This window comes from Oryzias melastigma, linkage group LG3 (assembly GCF_002922805.2).
Source record: "Oryzias melastigma strain HK-1 linkage group LG3, ASM292280v2, whole genome shotgun sequence".
Classification (NCBI taxonomy): Eukaryota; Metazoa; Chordata; class Actinopteri; order Beloniformes; family Adrianichthyidae; genus Oryzias; species Oryzias melastigma.
The window spans coordinates 21,229,630-21,250,138 of NC_050514.1; the positions used below are offsets into that span (position 1 = coordinate 21,229,630).

At 35.7% G+C, this 20,509-nt stretch overlaps 1 long non-coding RNA gene across 1 annotated transcript; it reads right to left on the minus strand.

The window, feature by feature from the left end:
• Window positions 1-3,346: 3,346 nt before the first annotated feature.
• LOC112160492 lies at window positions 3,347-17,962 on the minus strand. Its single transcript, XR_002921678.2, has 3 exons — window positions 17,867-17,962; window positions 16,306-16,421; window positions 3,347-6,264 (listed from the first exon to the last, which is right to left on the minus strand). It is a non-coding gene; the product is annotated as an uncharacterized LOC112160492 (long non-coding RNA).
• Window positions 17,963-20,509: the final 2,547 nt, after the last annotated feature.

Sequence of the window (20,509 nt, forward strand, 5' to 3'; positions counted from 1 at the left end):
TGCTAAAAATTCAAGAAGTTGTTGAACGCGCTTCACATGGTATGTAGCTTAAGCATGAAAAACCTCTGTATGTTTAAGCTGTCTCATGTTTTTTTTAATAGTCTGCTTTTGTTTATGATGCTATGATGCATATAAGCCATCAAACTATAAAAAATCAAGGTATAGTTTCCTAGAATTAAAGTAGCATATTTTTTTAAACTAACCAAGGTACTTTTATTTGGTTTGTTGTTCACTGATGATCGCTTTTAGTTGACGTCTGACACTCAGACTCTGAATGTACTATTTAAAAAAAGCATTGTTGCATTGAGTTTGTTGTATTTAGAGATTTTACACAAGTTTTTGTATGCAATTTTTTTTTTCCAAATCTTATGTTAACTTCTATGCAATTGCTATTTTGTTTGGATGGTTATCCAGAACCAGGAGCTAGAGATCAGCTGAATACAAACATTTTTATCTACTAACACCTAATAGTGCATCTTTTTAACATCAATTAAACCAGGTTACAATGACTGCTAAAAAATAAAATAAAGCACAGAGTCAGTGTACGTTTATTCAGCAGATATACGCTCAATAACTTAACTTAAGTCTCCAAGGGCTTAGAAACCAACACATTTGGGACGCATTTCAATGATTTGTGTCGTAGGTGAACTGAATATTTATTCAACATGATAAAAAGTTGAAAGACTTATTTAGATGTGTAGGTCGCACTGCTTTAACATGCTGGACCATGACCAAGCTGCTTCCAAGGGTTTTTCAAACCAACAAACCTTCATTTGGAGTGGAATTTTATGTTATTCACTCGTGTGTTAAATACTCTCGGTCTGCACATCTAGTTTCATTACAAAAAAACTTCTTACATTTGAGAAAAAAAGTTTCATATTGTTTTTTTTTTCTGGACAGTCCTCCACAACAGGAACTCCAGTAAAGAAACAGACAAAGGTTGTCAAAATAAAACACATATAGTTTACACACCCACAATTAAACTCTCATTTCTACATCCATATTTGCAAAGTTTCTTCATTTTGGCTGGAGCTCTTTATCTATATTCATTGCAAATTAACATATAATCTACAGGCTGTGGGAGCTAAATCCATTATTTTAGCTTCAAATAGTGGTGAGCCAGGATTATACGGTATGTCAAGAAGGCAAATAATATTCCCAGGATATCTTTGCCAAAAATCATCAGACTTTCCACAACAATCTGACTTCAAGATTATTTAGGGGGGAAGATAACAATTTTCAGTGTTTTTAATCATTCGCAGAGATACCATTTAGGCTTTCTACATCCAGACCTTACATGTACAGAGTCACAAATACAAAGTACTTGGTATCAACTGTGATACTGTTAAAATACACCTGAATGACTGACTGTGAAAAGTAAAGTTTACTTCCAATTCAAGGGGAAAAAAGGGGAAATTTTAGGGGGCTTGGATTCCTTAGGTCAGCATAGTGAAGTCTAGGAGAAAATCCACCAGAGCTCTGACCTGAGCTCAGTGAAGCATAAACTAAACCTGTTTTTTTATTCCTTTCTAAGCTAAAGGAACTTGCATGGCTATGCCACAAAGACAAACTTTTAACTTGTTGCTTGATATTACAAATTCTATTTAAATACTGCATTTTATACACCATAAAGGATACTTAAAAGCCCATTTTTTTCAAGCAGTAGATGTTTCCATTGACTATGAAATTTGCAAAAATGTATTTGTCTAAAGGAAACTCAACTATTTTGAAACAACTCGCATTTATCGAGGAGGTGGTTTTTGAGGCGTATCAAAATTGACATATTTCACACAATTGCAATGGAAGCACTATTTTAATTTAAATGAGTCCTGTGACCAACAGTGACTGCACCACTGAACAGCGGGGCCACAAGAGGTCCCACATTATCATAACATCTAATCAAAAGTTGAGCGTGTCATGTGGAATAGTTGGATCTACAGCTCCTCTGTAAAATCACCAACCACGATTTCCCAAAATTTCTTCATCCGTAGCTGCTCCCACCTAGCTTGAACAGGATGCCAACGTCTCCATTAATAGATAATGATGAGCGCTAGCGCTGTAGCAGAACTTCGAATGTATTTGCTGTAAATCAAAGTACAGTTCACATCCATTACCGTGTTTATTGAATGATTTATTGCATACGTTGATTTGTGTTTATTCGTATAATTGTGATTTATTGTTAATGGTGTAATTACGAAATTGTGGGGGTTTTTTTTACATTTTTAGAATTTTGATAAAGTTTTGTGCATAAGTGCAATGGAAACGCAGATAGTGAGTCGTATAATCTAGAGTGTAGAGGAGCGAGGTGGTAGCTGCCCCCCAGAAAAAAAAGCTTTCCCCCCACTACTTGCCTCCAAATTTTTGAGTCAATGTATAATAATTTATAAAGATTAAGAAATCATCAATACAAGCTTCTTTAAGCACTCATTTTCCATCTTTCCAAAAAGTCTTCTGTCCCACCCCACACACAAAAGGTTCTTGCTCCACCACTGGTTGGGTGTTATTGTAATGCTAGCATGGCTAACGTATTGAAGTGCCAGACAGCTTTTTTTTTTTTTTTTTTTCTCATGAATTACTAACAATGTCGTGAGTTAGTCTTGTCACAGTAACGTTTGTTCTAGCTGTACCAGTTTTTTTTTTTTTACTTGTTGTAAACAAGGTTGGGAGCTACAGGGATTGCAAATATGCTAACCTGGCTAACGCTTCTAACATGGCTAACGCATAGCGTGTTAATAAAGTTAATAAAGTCAGACTGACTCACTCGTTTGTCTCGCTTAATGTACTTCATAGTTTAATAAGCCTTATAAATAACATACGTTTGAAAACATTTACATGTACCTTATAAACTGGTGCAATATAGTGCAGAAAATATGGTACCAAATAATTGTAATGATTTTAATTAACAGATATTGACATCTTTTTGTAGAACTGACAGTCATACGGGTAATTCTTAAAGTCAGCATAGTTAGCTACGGGTTAGAATGACCTTCTACTCTCCCAGTCATCAACCTAACGAAGACTAAAGACAGTCCCTCGGCGCTCTGCACAGACAGAACCCCCAAGACAAGTTCTGCACCAGCTCTGTTGACATCTAATGACATCCAGCTGTAAAGATGCAGCACCTAAAGAGATTTTGAGCTGGACAAAAGCGTATTTTCCAGTCTTCTAGTCCTGAGCAATTTGCACCAACACTGTGAAGAAAATGGAGAAGAGATGCAGAAAGCAGGTGAGAAGAACTTGCAAATTAGGATGCCACTGAGTTAATGTATGGTAAGGAGGAGCGGCAATGGAGTTTGAGAGAGTAAATAGACTGCAATGAGGTGGTGATAATAATGATGAAAGCCGTGTGATGAGTGTGAAGGCTGTCGGGAGGAGAGAGGCAGTGTAAGGACGATAGAGATGCAGGGGGACCGGGAGGCGGTAGTAATGATGGCACGGGACAATGAGAGAGGATTAAATAAGAAATGATTTGCAAAATGAGAAGGGGAGGGTGAGCAAGGAGCTTTATTTGTAATGAAATAGGTGTAAACATGGAGGAAGAAAGTGGAGAAACTACTCAGCTAAAGAGAGAAAGAGGATGTCGGAGGATTGGAGGGAAGGAGAAGGAGGAAGGGATAGACAAAGTGTATGAACACACAAACCGTGCTATTGACTGAAGGCTTTCACCGTTAATTGCATATTCCCCATGATTACACTGTGAGATGCTTAGCTGAATGAGAATAACTTTTAAATCCCTTGTCAGATGTGCAGAAAAGGTGAGTGCAGTGCGCAAAAAACATCCATGACTTTGCCATTTTCATTTGAAGCATTGCAGGAGTCATTTAAAGTTTTACTGGAATAATGCCTTATATGACAAACCTTTTTCTGACACTTAAATTAATAATCAGCACAGGTGTCCTGATGCTAGTAGAAGGGTCTTCTTAAATTTATCCGACATTAATCCTGCCCCAAAGTCCAATTGTTGCAAAAGACAAACGTTAGGGCTTATTTGTAATATTAAACCTGCGTTTCTTCTAGATTCTTCCACACATTTGGTGCAGAGGTTTGTGAGGAGATTTCCTATGATCCAGTTGGCTGACTCCGGAGTTCCAAAGAAAAAAATTAAATTATACAGCCGCTTCAAGTCTTCAGGAGTTTCCTGTGCATTCATTAGTCTCACAGCAACAGCTTAGAGGAGCCATACAGGCTTCACAGTTCTTAAAGGGTCTGGTGGTAAAAGGGTGCCAGCCTCACTTCATCATCCTCAATGTCCTGCAATTGCAGAATTTAAAGTAAATACAAGTAGAGATAATTTTGATTTTTAAAAATATGGGTAAGATTTGTTTAGAGATCCACCCTAATGAAAATTGTGTTTTTTAACATTTTCTCGTGATATTTTTCTGATGGTGGAGGGCATATATAAAGAAAATTAAGATTAAAATTGCATTTCAATTTTTTATCATTCAAATAGTTGTAAACCAGGAATTCATTTTAGTAAAAAAATTGCATAATTATAATTAAAAACTCCTGGGAACACTTTTAAAACAAGTCAAAAGATGATCGGAGTTGGACTCTACAATTTAACTTTATAGAATTCTTTTTTTGTTTTGTGTTTTACTTCTTCTGTGATTTTGACATGCAAGGAAATAACCTTTGGTGTCTTTGGCCTGAAGTATTGTCCAACAATTCTAACAGACTTACAATAAAAAGTTTGTGCTATTGTTGAGCTGTGCAACTGCTGTTGGGACGAGTAATCTCATTTGGCAGAGTTTCTAAACAACCTCCATGGATCAGTGTGGTACTGAAGAAGAAGTTCCTAAACCAGGTCAGTGCAGGAAGCTCCTCTGTGCAACTGCAAAGGATTTTTTTTTCTGTCCAGTGGGAAACGCAATCATACTCCTGCCTGTGAAGGGAGGCCCTTACAGCGCTGCCCAAGAACAAAGACAGATGCGGTCCCAGGATTGAGAGCTTGCTGTGTTTCCTCTGGTTGCCGGGTGAAGCACGTTACGAGGGTCTCCAGAGGGTTGAGGGTACCTTGTTACAGTGTCCAATGCACCATTCATAGAGCCACCAAGGAGGCTGAGCCCCATTCATCACACCAGTCATCCACCTCTAGAAGACTCCAGAGGACCTCAAAGCACAATCCTATCAATTTCAGAGCAAAACAGACACATAAGTTTACTGACAGCAGCAACAGCAGCATTTTACAGGAGTCCCAGTAAACCAACAGACATTTGTATAAAAAATAAAAAGGCTTTAATTATGATGCAAATTGTTTGTTTTACAACGTTTTCCGTTAAATAAACTTTTTTTGAAAGAAATAAAATGAAATAAAATTAACAGTGAATTAGGCTTGATTATGAGATTACAACAATCCAAACTAAATCCCCCACAATTCTCCTTTTGACAGACATTAACCTCTTATGCTAACGTTTGAACTAACCCTCTTCACATGTATACTCACAGTGAAGCAGGGGCGAATCCAAAATGTGATGTCCACGCATGTAGAGGTGAGGTTTTAACCCTTCTGCTATCTCATGGGGTCCAGATGACCCAAGCCTTACATTGACGTGTTATCCATCCCATGACGAATGTGCATGAATGTGAACGGAATTTCATGTCTGCCACGGACACCAGTGAAAATCAAAAATCACTGGGAAAAAAAAACAAAAAAGTTCAGTGCGTTGTCTTGTGGGGTTTAGATGACCCCACTCCCAACGTCAACGTACCTTTGATAGCACAAGGGTTATGACGTTATAAATAAGTATTACTCTACTTATTTTAGGAGAAATTATTTTGGAAATGTCCTAATAAAAATGCCCCATTTGGAAATGCAAAAAGAAACAAAAATATTGAAATATAATGTCCAGAAAATTTGAATTTGGTTTAAAAAAATACATCTCTATACTAGCAATAAACTCTCAGTGAAGAACTAAAGTCAGTAGATCTGGATTTACAGTGACTTTTATTTCATGTGGAAATTTTTTATAATGTTGCTTTAATGTTGACTCACCAGTACATATGCAATAAATTCAAAAATAAGTAAAAATGTTTTAAAGGAAAAATATAAGTTATTAAAAAAGCTTTGAAATATAACAATACCATCTTTTTTATCACATTTGTTTTCAAACATGTCCACTTTAGAGAGAAACCACACTTCAGCTGTGATCTAACAACACAAGTTTAAGGTTTATACTGCAGCAGAATATTAGAACAGTTCAAGTACAAACAAAAAATAGCATTTATCATCTTTGACACACTTTTGGGATCCTGTCTGATTTAAACCTAGAAAGAAAAGAAGAAAAAGTTTTTAAAAAAGTTCATTTTAGTATAAAAACCTGGCATTGCAAGAAAACAGCCACTGACAGCATCTGGGAAAGTACATTTCTCACAGACCTACTTTGAGAATAATCGTGTTAACATGTTCTTGTGGTGTTTTTCTCTTGATAGAGGACATAAATTAAGAAAATTAAGATTAAAATGCCACTAGAAAAAGCTTGTAAGTAGGTTCTACAGTCATTGGGTCTCAAGCTCCCTGCTCCACTCCAATGCCTCCACTTGCAGATAAATAGATCCAAGTACGTCTTTGTTTTCCTTGTATGAGCTGGCTCAAAACTGTACGCTGTGACATTGGTTGACATTTTTGTTGCACAGGCTATGCTAGGTTGGGGTTGCTAGATAGTGGGAGATGGATGATGGGAAGGGGGATGGGCTTACTGGCAATGCACACAACTCAGAGGTGAATTTCTAATGAACTACTGCAGAAACTGTCACAGAAAATGACATTTTTTTTTATTTTGTCTCAAAATCGGCATAATAATTATAATTCAAGGATAACAGTGAAATACTTTACAAAAGGTGACTGGAGTAGGGCTTTAAAGGTTTCTACATCTAGTTAAAACATTTGACTTTTTAGTTAAAGTATATTAAACCAAATCATGAAGCACATGACCCAAGAGTGATAGCCACTTGAACATATTTGACCCTGATTAAGTAGTATCTTGACCAAAGTTTAGCAGACCGTGCTCTTCTGTCTCTGCCTGTTTTAGTCGATCAACCTGATGTCTTCGTTCTTCCACACACACAAGCGCACACACATCTCTTATTTTCTCCCCAGTATTCCTGAAAGAACACAGACACACACTCCACCGGCTCATACAGGTATGCTCAACCATGCATCCACTCTTTATGCTTTTACACTCCCTAGCATGACAGCCGTTGGCACACACACTTTGACTAAGATCAATTCCAATTCTCCCGTTGGAGAACAAATCAGCAAACAGCTTTTCATCTCTTCAGCCTCTCTCACTCTTCTCCACACTGCCCACTTCTAACTATTGATCCATGGCACTCCCTTCTTGTCCTGGATTTCATCTTCCACTCTGTCTATTCCTATTTTATGCTCTTTCAACATTCCTTTTTTGCCGGTCTTTCCATCTATCTGTCTTGATATTCATCAGTTCTACCTCAAGTCCTCTGCTGAAGTATGTTTCAAACTTGTTTTATCTCCCCTCTCTGTCTGCATTATAAGCTCCCTCGGTGCCTCATCTTACGGCTCAAAATGTTTATACCGACTTCAGTACCTGTGTACTCCAAACTCCACACACACACTTCTCTTCAGATTTATTTAATTTCTACAGCTTTACAAATTATTGGCACCCAGCAGAGGTTGCAGTTATTAGTTCATATTGAACAGAGTGGTTTGGATGTCTGTCCATCTCTCCTCTGTCCTTTACGAGAGTAGAATTTATTTACTCAAGCCAGAAAATCCATGATTTTACTTCTGAGGCAAACTTTTTTAGTGTTGAAGGATCACTGTAATTATTGTTGTGTTTATTCTACTACTTTCTGCTATTTTTTTTACATTTGAATGCCCAGTGAATAATACATGCATTTATTATGATTTTTTGTTGTGATTAGATAAAGTTACAAACATTAAAAAATGAGGATTTCAATGCTTAATTAATCTGCACCTCATGTTTCTGAGAGGTTTCAGAAAAAAAAAATCAACTGAAATACATAAAAAAGAATGGCTGCAACTATATGATGACTAATATTGGCGGAAACATGATTGATGTTCTCCAATGTAAGCAAGAAAACATCTTACATCTAAATAGTGTTTTTTCCTGGGTGAAAATGCATCTCTATGCACATAATCAAATAAACGGACAGCTCTAAAGTCTAACCACGCAGAATTTTTTATCAACACATCTCTGTGCTTTCTCAGGGATTTACAGGTCTTATTTTTTTTCTTTTAAGAATTTCAGTTTCTCTTTGCTGTTGTATTTAAGGTGCAGCGCTTTTTCAAGTCAGCCTTTTTCCAGAATTGCTCTGACAACAGTTTGCCTCCTTAATATTTAAACATTTATAGTCGTACAAATGCATTTATCTGAAGAACAGCTGCCGGGCAGAGCAGCAAGTTAGTAAATCCATTTGTTGTTTACATCATTTCCATGGCTAATCATCTTCTGTTAATGATCACGTTATCTGAAGCTGATGAGTCAAGGATGGATGTACGCTGGAACCAACCTACTAGAAAAAGGGAACAGCTTGTCTGCAACAAAACCATTCCATTTCCCAGCATCTCATGATCGGATGTAGAACAGCTTCAATCCACTGAAAGGAAATCCTATAATATTTGGTTCAAAAATATTAAAACAGAAACCACTGAAACCAGTTTGTGTCATATGCTGTATCTTCATCTGGAACTGTGAGCCATTTGAGACAAAGCTTGTAAAAGGTCATTTGAACCCCACAAATTAACATTAAGTGGAAAGCTGTAAGGCAGTGCCATAAATTGTGAAATGGTAAAGCTGCTGTGGGAAGCATGCAGACGGTAGGAAAGAATTAAAAATGAGCAGTCTTGGCATTTGAAAGTCAATAAGAGGCATGATGAGGCCTCCACAGGACACCAAACCACCACAAAAAATAGGTTTAGAGAGTCTTCTAGACATGGATTTTTTTTTAAAAATCAGCAACTGTCTATTTTTGTCTAAAAGAATTTCAATAAAGCAGTATTTATAAAAGATAAAACTTGTCTCTCACTTCAGGGTTTTCAGCACTTAAAATGAATCATGTCCTTATAAAATCATTTTTTTTAAATATATGAAATAACTTTTAAAGCAACAAAAAGTTCTTTATAAAGCTCTCTAGCACTTCAAGTTTTTAGTCTCATCTAACTTTCTTTAAAAATATGTCTTGACTTGGTAAAAAAAAAAAAAAAAAAAAAAAGCAAAAGACTGCCTCAACATAGAATAGAAGCTCAATCCCTTGGAACGTTTTAAGAATTTGAAATTGTATACATGTGTTTATGTGTATTTAATATGTGATATTTTATGTTTAATTGTTCTCTTAAGTTCTATGTAATCATATATTGTCACTGTTCAGTAATTGTGTTTTAAGTGCATCAAATGTAGTAGTTCTTTAAAAATAGTAAAAACAATAAATAAATAAAATTAATGAAGCAGCTAAATGACACACTGTGCTTTATTTAAAGTTATTTAACCCTTTAGCACCTGAGGCGTCACCAGTGACGCTAAAACACAAAATCTTTAACATCGTGTAATTTTTAATTGTTAACACAATCAATGTGATTCCAGCAGATTCTGAAGGCGAAAAGTGGCGTGATCCACTTTTCGCCTTCAGAATCTGCTGGAATTACATTGATTGTGTTAACAATTAATAAATTACAGTAAATGAAAGAACGGGTTGAGTCCGATCATCTTTTGATCCATTGTAAAAGCGTCCCCAGTGGTCTTTTAATTATAAATATCCCGTCAAAATAAAACATTTTGTTGTTTTCTAGAATATAGTTTCTGCAGAGCGGCAGGAGTTCATTAAAACTTTGCCTCGGAGTTTTGGGCGGGACAATGACGCAGAGTTAGCCTCCTCTCATTTCCCATAATCTCTCTGTTTAATGCACTCCCGCTAGTTCACAGCCCCAGGATGCATCAGAATGGAGCTTGTGGCCGCCAACTGTAGCAGCTGTGTCACTGCCACAAGCTTTTTCAAGCCTCGTCTTTTTGTTTGCCCCAATAATTTCAATAAAGAAAAAAATCCAAAACGCTGCTTTAATCTGAATTGTATCTATACATGTCCTCCATAATGAGAAAAATGCATTTTAAAAACACAATTTTCATTAGAACGGGTCTTGAATTTTGGTATAGAGGTCTGTAGATGATAAGAACAATGGGTGTGTTTCTTATCTAACAATAGTGAGTCAGAAAGTTTCAATAATTTTTGTTAGAAATTAACTCAAGTTGGTAGGAGTAGTTTGGTAATTGTGATGATAGGGCACAAATATTACTTTTATTATGTGTAATAAAGAAATATCAAATTTATTAGCACAGCAATGTGATGAAGTCAGCATTGCATAATTTGGTTTGTATTTTATTGCACCCTTACTCTGTTGCCACCTTTTATTGTAAACTTATTTCTTGGCTGCTTTGCTTCAAATGCATTTTTTAATATGCCACTCAGAGAGAAATGACAGTGGAGCAGCTTAGTGCATGTCCCTTCAGTGCTTGACAAATCTCACTTTTTTTAACAGCATTGACTAATGATTGAAAAGGACTGACAGGCTGCAGCTGAGCTGCGACGTAAAGGTGCAAGGGGAGAAAAAATGACTGCAGGAAAAAGAGGAAAAAAGGTGAGATTCATTTGCATTTTCACATATTCCCACATGCAAAATAAAGGAGTTACTTTGGAGATATTTTACAGCCTGGGGGGCTTTTAAGCTCACTTTCCACATCTTTTTGATCAGATTTTACCCTTTTAAAAAAACCAAAAAGACAAAACGCTAATTTATTTTTGGTATTAATGCTTCTCCGAAAAAAAAAAAAAAAAAAAAGAACCCATCCCTGCTGTCAGCATTGATGTCTGCATCATTAAATCCACATTTTGGAGTTTCCAGTCATTACTCACAGTTTACTTGAAAAGCAGCACACAAACTCCTAGTGTGCTTTAATGCAGTCCTGTAAATTTGTGAAGTTTACTGAAGCATGCAAGCAATTCCCTCTGACCCATTCTTTATTTCACTTTAAAAAGCGTATCTCATTTCAGCAACTCTAATTATAAAAGAAAGTGGGGGTATAAGTTACACACCCTGCTGTTATTTACTCTAAAACTACTGTGTTTTCCATCTTTTGCATCACTGCATGAGATCTTATCATCCAAACACATACACAGAATTTGAGACGCACACTAAAACATCAACCTAACTTTGACATTCATGACTTACTGACATTTTCAAAAGAGCATTTCTTACCTCATCAAGTTTCTATAAACTTTGCAACATATTTTTATTTCTTTTTTTAATGCAATGCTTTTGTTACATCCTACCTCAAGCATTCCATTTAAGGCAAAACAGTTGACCTCTATTCATATGAAACACATCAGAAAACCCCTTGTTATGCCATGAAACACTTTTTTCCCCCCTTTTTTTCTCTCCATGACTATATTTCATGACTATATTTGTGTCAAGTTCTATCATAAAACATGTGTAAAAAAGGACCTGCATGTCCGTAAAAAAGATGTCCATTTGTAATATAATTTCTACTTTTTTTTGCAGATGTAAAGCGAAAAACTGCTTGCGAGCTCCTGATGTTGCAGTTGCAAATTCTGTCCCCGTCTTTATGATTGGATGGCCACAAATCAAACTGCCCAATCAAAGAGCAGGTGACTTACTGCTGTCCCGCCCTGCTGCAAACTTTAAAGTGGATTTCAGTGTTAACATGACCAAGAGGAATGTACATTACTGACAGTATGGGTTGCAAAAAAAATATCTTTAAAATTTGTTTATCAATTACTTGAAAAAATGCAAGTTCTCAAAAACAAACACATTTGCACATTTTAAACATTTGCAAATGTAAAGTTTCCGGGCAGATTTGGTTGTGGTTATGACTTTATTTTGGTTACGACTTTATTTTGAGCCGATAACAGCAGTTTTAAGGCACATTCATGTTGAGAATGCCCAGGATCCCCTGATACGAAGTCAATTATCAGATTAACAACACCAGTATAGCAACAGGAAGACAATAGAAAAATGGCCAAAAAGGCCTCGTGTTTAAAAAAAAAAAAAAAAAGAAAGTTCTCAACTTGGAATGCGTTAAAATAAGCATAAAAAATGTAAATTATTTTTGAAAATTTAAGAGGATGTACTGTATGACTGATGCTTTTTTAAGCAGCTTCTAGGAAAAGATGCTTTAACATTTATCAGGGGCACTTGAAGAAGATGAGGAACGTATAAAGTCGGCCAGTAACAGAATTTGACAAACATGCACAGTGCTGCAGTGCATTCAGAATCTCTGCTACCCAGACACAGCAATTACCAGGATTACTTTATCATGCAAAGCTAGTAGTAAATGACCCATCAGCAGTTTGCACGCATTATCTTGAAAAACTATCCCTAAGCTTAATATTGCTTAAATTTACATATAAGAATGCTTTTGCTGCTGAATATTTGTTGCCGGGCAACCTGTGGACAGGACAGCAGGAAGATAACGCCTTTTAATGTTAACTGTTTGAGCTGCAGTACCTTCATTAAAACACTGTGTGGCAGGAATACGTAGCATTTTTTTAAAGTGATGTCTTATATATGTTAGCTACTCATTGATGCTCTTGCTTGGTTTTATACTATCTGCTTGTTCTTCCTTTACAATTACAAAACCAATTGATTATTTCATTCAAAACATAGCCTTCAACTTTGTGACAAACTTTAACATTTATCAATAATTGATTAAATCTGTAGTTTTTTTGAATGAGTTAAAAGTCGCTGGCACTATGATCCAGAAAAGACCCACCAGTGATCTGATAAGCCACAGCAGTCTGTCTCATAAGAGCTAACAGCCAGCTTGTCCTTGTGGAAAAATAGGAGCCACCTTGATTTTTTGGCCATAGCTTCGACACTGTGGAATGAACTGCCACTAAGGTAGTGGGAGAGAGTGTCAACAGATGGATAAATCAATCAATCAATCAAACTTTATTTGTTAAGCGCTTTTCATGTACTTCTGTACAGCCCAAAGTGCTTTACAAGTTAAAAACAAATTAAAAAGAAAAACATGTCAGCAACAAAGCAAAAGACAGAAATCGGAATGATGGGAAGGAGGCGGTCTTACTCCATGCCTACAGTCCTGCCCACAAGTCACAGGCAAAGTTCTGATGAACTACTGCCCCTCTGCAGAAAGTTTTTTTTTTTCATTTTTTTTTTTTCATTTAGGCTAAAAACTGCAAAATCGTAACTAAAAGACCACTGGGAACATTTTTACAATCGATCAAAAGGTGACTGAAGTGGCTCTTTAAGCCACATTTACCCAAAACTTAATGTTCAATTAATTTATTGTTATTAATAAAAGACAATTAATGTCAGCAAAAAAAGGTGCAACCACCTCAGAGATTATAGGAGACTACGGAAAATATATTAAAAAGATCAAAGTCTGGGTACAGTAGCAAGGAGAAGAAAAAGGGCGAGAAAAGAAGGTAAATTGACTTTGAGGAGGTTAAACTGGCCCTATTCCCTGAAGAGACCAGTTAGGATAAGAAGAGTAAAGGAGAGGGAGAGAAAAGACATTTCATTAAGCAATGAGTGGAAAGAAACAGAGGAGGGTGGATCTAGGAGAGTTTTTTTTTCCACCTGCACCGGACAAGCTAATTAAGTTAGAATCTAATTAGCTTGTTTTGATACACCAAGTCACCTTGACCTGAGCTTTATGCTATTGGCTACCAACAGAATTGACACACGCGTTAGGCATACAAAGAAAAAAAACACACAAAGACAAATGCACAAACAAAGGCATCCAAAGGGGAAGAACAACCTGCATGTATCCATACACAAACAGACACAAACACCAGTGGGATTGCAGTATTAGTAGCTGGCAGACTCTTATATTGCATTTGTTTGGGGGGTCAGGTCCAATGAAATCAATCAGCTTCTCAGCAAAAAGTCCCTCGAACACCTCTGAGGATTCATTTTGTTAATACTCGCCTGTTGTCCTCTACCTGTCACACACACATGCACACACACTTCAACGCCCCTCTATCTTAAACACACATCAAGCCATGCAGAGTTTCCAAGTACTACATTACTGTAATAAAATTATAGATTTATAAGTCAATAAGTGTAATCGAATGTTGTGCATCTGTAAATAAATTGGTTTATCCTACTGTCATCTTTGGATGCACGATTAGCGTTACAGTTTACAGTAAATAATAGTCAAAAATGTTTTTTTCCACTCATTTGTGAGCGTTCTGGGTCAAACATACATGTGGATTAAGGAGCAAACTTTTTTATGTGCTTAAAAGATGACTCACTAGTGCACGTCATGGTTTGAAATGTTTGATGTTTCCCTTTTATAATTTTTTTTTTTATATTTTTATTTTCCTTAATTTGGTTTGCTCATCTATAATAATTTAGCATGCTTGGAAAAGAAAAACAAGGGGGAAAAAGCATCCTATCCAACATTCTCACCAGTCTCTGCAATGTCAACTTCCAAAGAAAAGTCTATATAAACACGTGTAGACGTGTGTTTTGGGCATCCGCGTTCAAAACTTTTTGTTCTGTCTGTTTTTTAGTCCTGTGCATGCACTGTGCTTTACAAGGAAACCTGCTTTGCCTACAGAGAGTTCCTGTGCTTCAGATCTGTCAAATAATTAGGTTCACACATTCTCACAGCAGCCAGAAAAGTTTGTGGTAATCTGCACAAATCCATGCAAAGCTGATATTTATACAGCCCGACATCTGCATGAAGCACGGCATAACTAAAATGTTTGTACTGCTCTCCAAAAAAAAAAAAAAAAACTGCTGCTTTTAATTTCTTTTCGTTGTGCAGATTGAAAAATAGAATGACAAATACAGTGATGTAAACTATGTTTTTTCATTTTTTGACGTCTTTCAGAACGCAGATAACACCCATCAACTGTGTGCTGATCAAAGCATGTGTCCTCATGGATTTTATACTATTCCAGAGCATTCATGCCCGTGCACAGAAGGGATGTCAGTGCCTTAAGCTTTGTGATTGCTGTTCACAGAGTTGTTAATTGTGCACACAGATCTGTAAATTGTTTCTCTCCTTAGAAAACAAGGAAGCATGCACAAGAATTTTTAGCGAGCTTCACTTTTCAGCAAATTAAAGTCCTTCAATGTTTGCAGGAGGAACCTGCAAATCTCCTGTAAGCCTGTCACGGAGCGAGCGGTCTTCGTTGCAGTCATGTGTTTTTGTTGCAGCAACAAAGTTAGGGACTCAAACAGGCTAAATAATGCATATAAAATGTTTGAAAATGAGCTGGAACTGTGGTTCTATTTAAAAGAAAATGTGGCGAACACTGAGCAATACCACTGGATAAACGGCATCATGCAGTGAGAAGTATTTATCTAAACTCTCAGTGTCGGAGGATTTCCACAGCAGAATAAAAGTTTGGAGTTAGATGATTCAACGATAGTTTTACCCCTCTTTCCCAGAAGTGTCACAGAAATCTCTCGAGTTAGTCTCGACTCTGTTTCGCTTTTTCCCTCCTAGTGTCAGGTTATCTGTCGCCCCAAACAAAGGCAGTGTTACTTCTGCAAATATATAGACAGTTTTGTTCTGAAAATAATGCTGATAAAAATAAAACTACCTCAACTTCCCCTCAGTCAATCACATTTTTTTTTTCTTCCAAGCAGGTTAAAGTTCCATTTTTTTTTGTTTATTTTATTCTAAAGGTTTCCACTGACCTTTGGTTGGTGTTGTGTGGTGTATTGGGTCTTCGATACCTGTGCCACCCCTGAATGCTAAGACCCTTTTTCTAGAAAAACACCTCAATGCCCTTCCAAGGGGATTTGGTTCAACCTACTGGAACACAAATAGAATCTACAAACCTTTTTTTTTTGGTAAAACACAGACAATCATCAAGGTGAACAACGACTGAAATACACTGAAGATAAAATTCAACAGTTGTTTTTGTTTTTTTTTTCCTGCTGGACATTTTAACTGGACTTTAATAAAAAGGTTGAAAAAATGCCTTTAATTTAAAAGTACAATGGAGCAAAAAAAAAAAAAAAAAGAAGATAGTAATATTAAGATATTAAAGTTTTGAATTTACAAGAGACATTTTTTTCTTGTAAATTTCCAAGAATAGGAGAACATAAAAAAGTATTAAGAAACTAAAGTTGAAGTGGACATATAGTCCAGGAATTGAACATCGTGTGCAGCAGCAGACCGACTTCCTCTACAACTCAGTTTCATCAAACCTTCTTGGATTTGAATCTGAATGTTGATAACGCTACAAATGCTAAGAAGCTCCTTTGTTTGATTTGAGGTTTATTATTGTTTTATTAACTGCTGGACAGCTTACAGGATCTCTGCAGGTCCGGTTAATGAAGTCATCGATGTCCCTGCAGCTGTCCACTTCCAGTCATTTCTTCCTCCACCAAAGACAAGATCTCCTCCAAGTCTGTGTGATGCTTCCATCTGAAGAGGCACATGTGGCAAATTCTTTTCAATATTCTCATGCTAAAAAAAAAAAATTGAAGTTCAGAATTTCTTTAATTCTGAAACCTATCCACACATAAAACTTTGAGCATGGGTCAGACAAATAGATAACTTTGGTGCTTTTTCTTGCAAATTAATGACTTTTTTCTAATAAATTTCTGACATTTCTTTTTAATTCTCTTGTAAATTTTAGTGTTTTAAAGTTGTAAATTTTCTAAAATTAAAGTAATAAATTCACTACTTTAAAGTATGTAAATTCTCAAGAAAAAAATGTCATAAATTTAGCCTGTGATGTTCAAAGTTGGTAATATAAAACTTTATTCTTGCAATTTAACAGTTACGACTTTTTACTGGTAAATTTATGACTTTAAAGTCATAATTAAAAAAAAAAAAGTAAACTGACCCTAATACTCCATTGTATTAAAGACATTTGGCAAACAAAATTAGACATCTGAAGTGAAAACTCAAATGTGTTATGCAACTGAATAAGTTCATCAGATGGTCATGTGTGGAAAAATGAAATATTTGGTCACAGGTGTTGCATTTAAAAGGGAGACCAGTTTGTTTTTCTTGTGATTCCCTCCTTGTTTATTCACAAAAATGGAACGACAAGCAGATATGCATGGGTTTCTCTTCATTTTACAAAAAGGTTATCGAAACATATCTGTTTTTACAACTTAATGCAGTTTTTAAAATCCTAATGACCACTTCCAAACTGACTAAATTGCACACCCATGAGCTACTTCTTCACGACTTTTCAGACTCACTTCTAATGCTATTACTTCTAAGAATAAAGTTACTCTTCATAGTTTGGTTACAGATAATTTATTTTCCAGAATCTTTCCCCCTCATTTATTATCAACATTTTTAAGCGCAGCACTTTTGAAGATGTGAGGGGAGACAGACTGAGACTGTTCCAGGTGAAGCTCATGCCTCCTGTCTCTGACATCCCAGACACAAACACCATGCAGGAAGTATCCACAGCTGACGGCACTTTGCACTTATGCCAACACTTCCTAAAATAAAGCTACTGAGAACTTTGATGCAACTTTGCCTGAGGTCAGATATCATACTATCGTCATCTCTAGTTGCAAAGCTTCATGTTCTCTTTCTTTCTCTGTCTCACATTGAAGCAAGTCAACTAAACAGAATATATAATGCTGTAAATGGGAAACACATTTTTGATCATGTGTAGTAAATAGTGTGAAGAATTCTGTTCTCAAATAGTCAGTCTGTTGAAGTGCACAGTAAAAAAAAAAAATAATAATTTTCTATATATATATTTTTTTTAAGTTACCACAGGTGTTTTTGCTAAAGTATGTCACATATTTGTGTATTCTGGATGATATTCACACATACAACTTGTACTGTTTTTCAATTTGCCGTGAATTCTCTGCTGAAATTATATGTGAAGCTGAACTTACCTGATGAAACCCAAGAGATGGCAGCAGGTGGAGACCCATTGGATAACAAGCAACAGGAAGTGGACAGGAGTGACATCCTGTGGGAATGGAGTTGACTTTCAGAGTAATGTGTCTTCAATGTGCTAATCACCCAGTATTAATATTCCCTTGTGTGTTTCTGATTCGTTAGTTAATGTTGTTCGTTGTTGCAGATTACTTTTGTAAAGTTTTCTTGAGATGAGCTTTTTTACTGCTGACTCACATTTGGCCGTGTTTCAACAAGCAGCTCTTTATGAATAGTAAACACTCAAGATAAACTATAATTTACCAAGCATATTGTGTAGTCAAGCTACATATGAGTTTTTAACTTTTTTAGAAAGACCAAGTTGTTAGATAGAATTTAGGTGCGTGAATGAATACATTTTATAGTGCTAAGCATAAACAAACTATAGTATAAAATAAGGAACTGCAACCTTCAACTCTGAAAGAGCCATTTTGGTTAATTTCTCACTGACTACAACCCAACAGAGTCCCTTTAAAAATAAGACACTGGTTATTTATATTTATGCTGTTGTTGCCACTATGATTAACATAAAAAACAGCTGTTCATTTTGTTTGACTAAAACTCAATCTTTAAAAGAAAATTGCTTTTTTTAACTTTTGAAAGATGTTTCTTTCAAAATAAAAGACACCCTGTCACATATGATCAACAGTGCAGGAAATATAGTGGTAGAAAGTGTAATGTCAGCAGTGATTAAATCAGAATAGGATTATTTCACTGTTGATGGTATATTTCTGACAAAAATGTAAATCTAACGAACCAAAATGATATCCAAACTAATAAGTGACCACTGCCATATTTTTTGAAATTCCTTAAATTTTTTCAAAAATAGGAAATTCTCTTAATAATCTGGTGCACCTTATTATTGGTCGTGCTTATTGATGTCCATTGATTTTATTTTTTATTTTTTAGTACAGGACAGGACGCACAAAAATGTGTCAAAATGTATTTTGACATGTGATACGCACTGTCCTTCAACTGTTTGTAAATGAAATAAAGTCTGAGTTAGTTTACTTCTTTTTTTTCCCCTTTACAACTTTCTCACTTCTTACTTTTAAAAATGTAAAACTTTTTACATTTTTAAGTAACAAAAGAGCCACGTGTGGCTCCGGAGCCGCATGTTCCAGACCCCTGGTATAGAATATGATATAATTAGAGTTAGGGCTGAGAATCAATTAAACAAATAACAAATTAACCACAAATATGGAAAAAAAATGAATTGCGATTATTCACGATTAACTTTTTTTGTGGGGGTACAGTATTTGCCAACCACTTACTATGTTAGAATAATCCCAATATGAAATCGCACACAAAACTGTACATTTTAACATTTATTTTTAATTAAGGCTGTCAACCGATTTAAAAAAAAATCAGATTAATCACACTTTTGTGTTCACTATTAATAACTAATAATCACAATGCTTACTAGGTACATTTCATATGAAAATATGCAGAATTTTAACAAAAACAGGTCAGAGAGATTTTTTTTCCTTAATTTTTATTGTCTCAAATGTCTCAATTTATCAAGTGTCAACCCAGAAGTGTAATTTGTGTGTATTGATAATGTGCCGGATCATGGATCAAATAGTCCGCTTTTTGTGAATAAATTATCCAAACCAAAAACACAACCTTAACTATAGTATATGGTACTCCTGATCCACTTTCCAGACCTGGTGGTGGCGGCTTATGCACCAACCAGTTGATTGTCAACCAGCAAAAAACGCTACAAAGAAGAAGAAAAACTGAGTCTTCTACTTAGTTTTTCAAGATTTATTAGATTTATGTTTTTTCCTTTTGAATAGTTTTGTTTCTTAGTGAATAAAATGTAATTTTTGAGTGGTAATCAGTGTGTTTTGTGTCAATTGCTTTTACCCTCATGTATTATTTAAGGTTATTTTCCTAAAAGCTCAGGTTAAAAGCTGTGCTGAAAAACATCCTGAAGAGCATCTCTTCTGCTGAGGAATTTGGCTTATTAGGTTATTATATATTAAATCAACTTTCATTTCTGTGAACAGCATTCTTTCCTTCTGAAATAACGTATTTCCTCCTCCTGTGTTCATCTGTTTCAGTATTCCATCTTTCACTCACATTCTCCGCTCATCCTTTATTCCCTCATTTGATTTCCATTTCTTGTCTGTTTCTTATCCCCCAGCCCTTTAATCCTTTAGTTCACTTTTCAATTTCAATCATTTGCTCTTTTTGTTTGCCGGCACAACTCTTTCTTCTTTTTTCTCCCATTTTATGTCATCATCCTATTCTCCGTTGACAGTTTTATTTCCAACTTTGCCCATCTGTCGTCAGTCTGGAATTACATCATCTGGCCTTCTGATTTACTGGTCATTAATTTTTTTTTTAATTCTCTGCAGAGAAAAATGCATTTAATTTTTTAAATTCAAAAGTTCGTATTTGGTTCCCGACGCGTCCTTGCCACGTTCACTGCGCTGAATATGCAGGTGAGAAATAAAAAGAGGTCAGATGTATCAAAATGTCTCCCAGAAAGGTTTGGGTGTAAAATATTTCCAATCCACAACTTTGTTCAACTGAAATCAATCTTAAAAATAACACAATTTCACAAATGAGAAAGGAGTGCCCCCCTTTATGAT